The sequence below is a fragment of the Lithobates pipiens genome, unplaced genomic scaffold (genome assembly GCF_037356315.1).
Source record: "Lithobates pipiens isolate NorthernLeopardFrog02 unplaced genomic scaffold, aLitPip1_a1.2 Scaffold_18, whole genome shotgun sequence".
NCBI lineage: Eukaryota > Metazoa > Chordata > Amphibia > Anura > Ranidae > Lithobates > Lithobates pipiens.
This window is the reverse complement of record NW_027507758.1, coordinates 138,509,594-138,518,291: the sequence shown is the minus strand read 5'-3', so window position 1 is coordinate 138,518,291 and position 8,698 is coordinate 138,509,594.

The following is an 8,698-nucleotide window of genomic DNA, read 5'->3' as shown; positions in this document are numbered from 1 at the left end:
AATTGTAATTACATGTCCCTGTTAAACAGGGGCAGAAAAATTGGGCCTTAGGCACTGGTGCTGGTGCCACCACACTGCAACCTCTCCCATATACTCTAGTTTTATTGCAGGAATTAGCCCTGCTGCAAAGCATTGCATCAAAAATTGTAATTAAACGCCCCTGTTAAACAGGGGCAGAAAAATTGGACTGATGGCATCACCCAGAACCAGAAATGTTCTTCCAACATATCAGTGGAGGAGGAAGAGGATAGACAATCAACATAACAGGACAGTCACTCAGCATCAGCATAGGCAGTCTTGAAGGGATGTGATATTTCAAAAAAAAATATTCGGTTACATCAGCTTCAGGTGCTTGGTAGCTGTGGGTTATCCAAGACTGATTCATCTTGATGAAGGTCAGTCGATCAACTGATTCGGTGGACAAGCGCACCCTGTGATCGGTAACAAAGCCACCAGCATCACTGAAGGTGCATTCCGAAAGAACGCTGGATGCAGGACAGGCCAGTAGCTCAATTGCATACTGTGCAAACTCTGGCCAGTGATCCATCCTCAAGACCCAGTAAGCCAGAGGATTTTCGGTGGGAAAGGTGTCCAAATCTGACCTTGCCCCTAGGTATTCCTGCACCATGTAAATCAGACGCTGGCGATGGTTGCTGGAACTGATCATACCTTTGGGCTGCGGACTAATGGCACCCTGTCTGAACCGGTTTTCATTAAAAATAGCACTAGACAGGGATATCCTCTGTCACCCCTGTTATTTATATTGCCTTAAGAGTCATTTATTCACATTTATAACGCAACCGCACGTGCTTTTACTGTCTATGGATACCTTTCCAATCTTAAAATAAATTACTCCAAATAAGAGGCTATTAATCTCACTCTTCGCCCAAACATAGTAGTACAGGCACAGCAGAACAACTCCTTTAAATGGCTATCACATGCACTTAAACACCTAGGGGTCTGGCTCACACCCATGCTGAATAATATTTTCACACATAACTTCAAACAGAAGTTCTGTCAGATTAGACAGGATCTTTCCAAATGGTCGCTCAAACACTTTTCCTGGTTCGGTAGAGCTGCCATTGTTAAAATCATCATACTTTCACAACTATTATATCTTTTGCCACACATTACCAATCAACTTACCCAACAGTTTTTTTAAACAGTTACAGACTGTAGTGTGGATATTTCTGTGGGCACACCTCATATCAGTTTACGCTTGCTCATGAAGCCCAAGGCTGTTGGGGGCTTGGGTTTCCCAAATCTTAAGCTATACTACTTTGCCACACACAACCAGAATTGTAGATTGGCATTGCCATTCCACCAACAAAGATTTGGTGTCCCTGGAAGAAAGTTCCCTTTGAAATTTTCATCTTGGATTCTCTCATTTAAATGTCCTTCAGACCTTAAGCAACATGCACTAATTGGAGCAACCTTAAAGCCCTGTACAAATGGTCGGACATTCCGATGCCAAAATCCGTCAGTTTTTTTCCAACGGATTTTGGCCAAAACTTGTCTTGCATACATGCGGTCACACAAAGTTGGCAGAAAACCCAATCGTTCAGAATGAGGTGATGTAAAACATGTATGACGGGACTTTAAGGAGGGCAGTAGCCAATAGCTTTCGTCTCGTAATTTATTCTGAGCATGCGTGGCATTGTCTGACAGAATTGTCTACACATGGTCGGAATTTAAACGATCGGATTTTGTTGTCAGAAAATTTTAGATCCAGCTCTCAAACTATGTGTGTCAGAAATTCCAACGGAATAAAGTCCAGTGGAGCCCACACACAATCAGATTTTCTGACAACACGATCCGATCGCACATTTTTCGTCGGAAAGTCGGACCGTGTGTACAGGGCATTCGAGTTTTTCACAAAACCAAACTATACTAGGGTATAATTTAATGTCACTTTAACTTCTGTAAAGGGCTCAACACAGCATAATCATACACCAGTCATTTTAAAGTATCACATAAAATTACATTGTTGCTGTTTATAAATGTACAAACTAAATCTCAAACTGACAGTAAATAAACAATTTTTGTAGTAAACCCTAACAAAAAGAACTAACTGGTATGACCACCAGATGGTGCTATAGACATACAAATTAGATTATGCTATCCAAATTATTTTAACTATCATCCTAACTTTCGTCATTCTTTAGGTGATTCTTTAGGTGATTGTAGCTGTATTAATGCATTTGTGACAGAGACAATTGAGTACTGTCCATAATTGTTTTTTATTTGCACTAACATATAAAGTTTCAGGACAAGCTTTCTGAGTATGTCCCTTTCTTCACTGTCCCAGCAGTACTGATTCACAAACGTTTTAGCAGAATGTTAAAAAGAACACAATCTCTTATGGGAAAAAAAAGGAAAAACACACACACAAACAAATGATAATAAACCCAGCATAGTTAATGAAATAAGACAGAGGGAGAGCTATAGACTGGGGGGGGGTGATAGTCACAGAGTGGTCATAAAACTGTAGGATAATGAGTAAGGAAACCCATATCTAAATTAAAGCTGTTATTTTTTGTGTCAAATAGAAGTATAATTTTTAGTTCAAAAGTTTTAGTTTCCTGGATAGTTCTCAAAAATTCCCTTTAAGAACTAAAACATTGAGGTCTTCTATAGCGTGGTCCGGTTTTGAGAGATGTCCCATCTACATCTTTTGCACTGGATGAGGTACACAACATTACTGGAGGTACTGCTGGTACTGGAGGTAATGTCGTGTACCTCATCCAATGCAAAAAATGTAGCAAAAGATCTTATGCTGGTGAAACAGAGCAGACTTTGCAAGCAAGGATGAATTTGCACAGACCATCAAGGAACATAAAGAAGATGGTTTCTGCACACCTGTGGGACATCATTTCTTACAACCGGAACACACTATAGAAGACCTCAATGTTTTAGTTCTTAGGCTGGGTTCACACTGCTGCGGGGGGAGATCCGGATGTGATTCGCACCGCAAATCACATCCGATCTCCGTAGCGATGCGAGTACAGCCATACAGATAGTATGGCTGAATTCTCATCGCTCCCGCAGCAAACTCGCACGGGACCCTTTTTTTGGTCCGCAACAGAATCGGATCGCATTGGGGGTTCACACCATGCGATCCGATTCCTGTGCGAGTCGGCAGATTGCACTGCGATATGCGGAGGGATCTGGGGGTGTCATTAACATATCATTGACACTCCCAGCCGTCCGCATAGGGCAGTGTGAACTGCCGGTGGGAGTAATGCGATGCGGGAAAACGCTGCGGATTTGCGGCGTTCCCGCATCGCAGCGGTGTGAACCCGGCCTCAAAGGGAATTTCAGAACTATTTTGTGAATTAGTACTGCTGGGACCTTGAATAAAGGGACATACCCCAAAAGCTTGTCCTGAAAAATTGTATATTAGCGCAAATAAAAATATCATGAACAATTGTCTCTATCTTAAAGAAAGCCAGCTTCAACATTTTAATCACAACACTCAGCATTGGCTTTAACATCTTTCACTGTGTGTATGCATAGCAGCCACAAATGCAATGTTTCATTGTTTCATGTTACATTTCCATGCTCACTCGCTGTGCTATATCTATGGAGAAGAAGTGTTGTCATGGTAGGCTCTCCTACTTTTAACTACAAACACCTGCTTTCTTGATCTCAAAAATGTATTTGTTTGGGAGGGGTGTCCTATCATTTTGGGAAATTGGGAGAGCTGAGAAAGCTGATAACATTGTTTGAGATTTTAGTTCAGAGCTCAAGAAGTTTGGTAAACTCAAGAATAATGTATTTTTGTTATTATCTGTAAAATCCATTTCTTGGAGTACATCACAGGTCATAGAGCAACCTTAAAGTGGTTGTAAGCTAACAACTGCAAGACAAAGGCATAATGAGCTAGTATGCATAGCATACTGTGATTGGCTGGAGCCACGATGACGTCACTCCCGCGCATGCACACAGGAGGCACCGGTAACAGCACACTCACTGAAGCAAATGGAGCGTACGTGCCATTGCTTCAGTTTGCTTCAGTGCGCATGTGCCGATGACTAGGGATGGGCCGAACACCCCCCTTCAGTTTGGTTCGCACCAGAACATATCGAACAGGCAAAAAGTTTGCCAGAACACACAAACACCGTTAAAGTCTATGGGACACGAACATGAATAATCAAAAGTGCTAATTTTGAAGGCTTATATGAAGGGCCTGGTATGGAATTTGGGGGAACCCACGCATTTTTTTTTTTTTAATATTGGTTCTGGGTTCCCCTTAATATTCATACCAGACCAAAGGGCCTGGTAATGGACTGGGGGGATCCCATGCCGTTTTTTTCAATGACTTACCTGTATTGGCAGGACAAATAATTCATTATAGCTGCGAGCACTTTTAAATTACTTTTTCCCTTTAGAAATGTCATTTTGTGCAGGGACTGTTCTAAACAGAGCAAAAATGTGCCACTTTACAGGCATACTATAGACACCCCCCAGGTACGAAATTTAAAGGAATATTTCACTTTTATTGTTTCACTTTAAGCATTATTAAAATCACTGCTCCTGAAAAAATGATGTATTTTGCATTAATACATGTCTCCTGGGGCATTACCCAGGTCCCTAAACACTTTTTATGACAATAGTTTGCATATAAGCCTTTACAATGAACACTTTTGATTTTTCATGTTTATGTGCCACTTTAATGGTGTTTCGGCGGCTTTTGAATTTGCCCTGAACACCACATATTATTCAGTGTTTTCCCATCCCTGCTTATGATGTTGGCACATGAAAATACAGGGGATACCTCCTAAACAGAGCAGGTTTAGGAGATATCCTGGGTAGCTACAGGTAAGCCTTATTATTATATGCTTACCTGTAGCAAAAAGTGGTCTGTAAGGGTTACAACCACTTTAATAATCCTTGAAGGCTTATGTGCCTTTGACTTATGTGCCACCTACAGGTGAGTGGAACTAGAAAAAAAAAGAAAGGACACCTTTCCATATATTAGCCCTCCAATACAGAAAGTACTTACAGCCCCATACACACTATTAGATTTTCTGCAAATTTTTGTGTTCAGATTTACCAAAACCATATAATATGAGGTCAAACCTTAAGAGTTTCAATTTGTATGCAATCAGGCAGGCCCTTGCACTACATGGTTTTGGTAAATCTGAAGACAAAAATCTGCAGAAAATCTAATAGTGTGTATGGGGCTTCAGTTTTGTAGCAAGCCATATATCCCAACAAAGAGGGAAGGGATCACTGTGTCCCATAATGTAGTCCAATAAATAAATTTTACAGGCATATTCAAAAATCCAGTTTCCTTTATCATACATTGAGAACATAGAGCAGCCAAATTAACCCTTACTTGATGGGATGTCCTAAAGCAATAATCATAAGTGGAGGGAAGCATAGCAACCACCAAGAGGAAAACATCTATACAGTAGCAGCCAGATTGCAGCCTTACAGACCTGATCCACTGAAGACTGATAGCCAGAGAGATACTAACACTCTGGGTAGAATGTGCCCTCACTGGAAACAATAAAGCCTTTCATTAAAACCATAAGTTTGACAAATAAGCCGATGAATCTAACAGTAGATGGACAATTTGGAAGCTGCCTGACCCCTCCTTGTATCCTCAGAAAGGATGAAATTTCTTCTGACTGTGGCAGTCAATCTTGATACATCTTCACATTCTTAAAGTGGTTGTAAACCCTTACAATCCATGTTTTACTACAGATAAGTCTATAATAAGACTTACCTGTAGCTATTGTGGATATTTCCTAAACCTGTGCGGTTTAAGAGATATCTCCTGTATCAGCATGTGCCGATGTCGTCGGCACATGCGCAATGAAGCAACACTTCGTGCCATTGCTTCAGCTGACGTGCTGTTACTACCGGTGTTTCCCACACACATGCGCTGTAGTGACATCATCGCGGCTCCGGCCAATCACACTGCCGGAGCCCATGATTTCCTGAAATTACTCCAGAAACAATGTCGAGGCTGGAGTGTGCGGGGACCGCAGCGGGGGCTTATTATGCCTTTGTCTTGTAGATTTTTTTTTGTTTTTTTGTGGGTGTACAACCACTTTCAATTGTTCAAGCAGGTGGGGTACAGTGAGGGTTTTTTTTAAGTATGAAGGTAACCAGTGCATGGTACTTAACCCTTAAAAGTTGAATTCTTGGATAAGCAAATATTGTCTAAATACCATAGGCATGTGTATTCTTACTTGAATGTTGGTGTGTTTGTGTATTTTTCATCAGTGCAGTAATCCAGTGTAAATCTTTTCCTCTGTGCAGGGGCTTCCTGTAATAAAGACGAGTCATTGCTGCTCTCTCTTCTTGTTCAGGGTGACTGGTCTTGTATCCACCATCTTCTGTAGTTTTCTACAGGCAGCCTGTAATGGGTGGAGCTGCCGTGTCTCAACTTACAGCTCTGCTCTCTGCACAGGTTATATACAACACAGTGATGATATCACAGCTAGGGATGAGCTCAGGCGTGTTCGCATGGAACACGTGCAGAGCCCGCCAGGAAGTCGTTGCAGCGCTACTTTAATCACACGCAGTGAGACATTGGCTGCAGAGATCGGGCAATGTCTCACTGCCTGTGATTAGCGCAGCGCTGCGCAGACTTCCTGGCGGGCTCTGCACGTGTTCCATGCAAACACGCCTGAGCTCATCCCTAGTCACAGCTACATTTACAAGGTAGTATCCAGGCATCCAAAGGCTTTTTTGGTGGAAACAATGTGGATTTACTGTATATCCTTTGCGGTTATTAAGGAATACATTTAAATTAAAGTTTTTGTGTCAAGAGTTTAACTTTAAGGCACTACTCAAATCTAGTGCAGCACTCCACCCTTAACTCCCTCTCATTTTCCTTTTACATTTCTTATCAACCCTCTCTCATCTCCCCTCTTACTCTTCCTATTCTCCAATATATTTACCCTCAGTATCATAATCTTCTGTTCCTTATCCCCAAGTCAGTGGCATAACTAGAACCCTCAGGGCCCCAATGCAAGAAACCATGCAGGGCCCCCCGATCGCTAGACAGGGCTCTTTTCTCCAATCCCGATGGCGGAACACCAGGGCCCGGTCACAAGTAGATGGCTGCATATAAAGGAACCAATTTCTCCATTTGCCCCAGCTTCTCCTCCTCCTCTCCCTCCCACAGGCATTCAGCGGGTTCAGGAGAAAAATGGAAAGATCAGTTCCTCTATGTGGGTGTTTCTCAAGCTTTTTCCAGTCAGGGTGCTCTTGAAGTATACCCCTAGGTGAATGGGGCTGCACTGCAACCACCCTGCAACTTTGTGAATTGTATGCAGTTGTAGCATAGTGATGATGCATTTAGGATTTCAAACAGGTGGTCAGTAGGCAACATCAGAGCCGCCATCAGGGGGGTACAGGCATTACACCTGTAAGGGGCCCGCATGTCTCCCGGGGCCCGGCCGTCACTCCCCCCACCCCCGACCAGAAGAATACTACATTAAAATTGGGTGCACCGAAGAACTCGTGGGATGGTCAGTTGGCCAATTCAGTGGGACAAACAGTGGGCGGGCCCTGGAGAATGTTGGGGGTCAGCTCCAGGGAGCCCAGGCCTAAAGCTGTGTAAGGGGCCCCAAAATTTCTGATGGCTGCCCTGGGCAACATATTCGAGTTCATTTACTATAGTGCAGTAGCGCTAATGCGCGCAAATTTGAGCGAATTAGCGCTAATTGCCGCAAATTCACGTTAAAACGATATTTACTATAGAAAATACTCCAAAAATCAAATTTACTATAGTTCCCTAAAACCAAATAGTGCCCAAACCCTTACTCTGCTAAAACCTGGAGAACTGCACATGGAAATAATGTTTAGAGCATGATATAATTGCCTAAATGGTACTGAAATATGCGGTATATTATTTAAAGATAATCTTTTAAACTGTGTGAAAAAGTGATTTCTACACTGAAATATCATTAAAAGTCTGAGAAGTGAAAAATTCCCTGTTTTGGACAACTAGGTGCTAACACAACTGAGCATTTTTTGGAAGTGAAAATCTGCTCTATTATAGTCCAAAGCAAGTTTTAGCCATTGATTCTAATGGAACAATTGTAAATTTCACAAAAAAAAAACCTTTTAATGTTAAGATGAAATGTATCTTTCTCTGAAGTAAAAATGGAAAATTCCTATCAAAATACTTACCGTAATTTTCCTTTCCTGATGGACTCCATGGCAGCAACGTGTGGGTTAAGTCCCGCCTCCACTACCCTATAGGACACTACTCCCATAAATCTTTGCTCCCTGCCCATGGCCGTGTTCGGTAACTAGCCCACTCCAGCCATTTTGGGAGAGAACTCCTGCTGCCATGGAGTCCATCAGGAATGGAAAATTACGGTAAGTATTTTGATAGGAATTTTCCATTTTCCTGACAGACTCCATGGGTAATGGGAAATAAGGTAAGGGGTAATGGGAAATAACTTGCCAAACACACTCGGGTGGGCAAAAAATGCTGAACAAAGATTTATTTAATACTGTCGACCGACAGCACCTTTAAACCAAAATCAACAGAAGATAAACTGACAGGTTCAACACAATAATGAGCCATAAATGTATGAATGGATGACCAAGAAGCCACTTTGTAGATAACCTCAGGAGCCACATGACATGAAGCTGCCCAAGAAGTAGAGAGACTTCTCGTGGAATGTGCTGTAACTGCCTCAGGAGGAGCCAAGCCCTTCTCTCTATA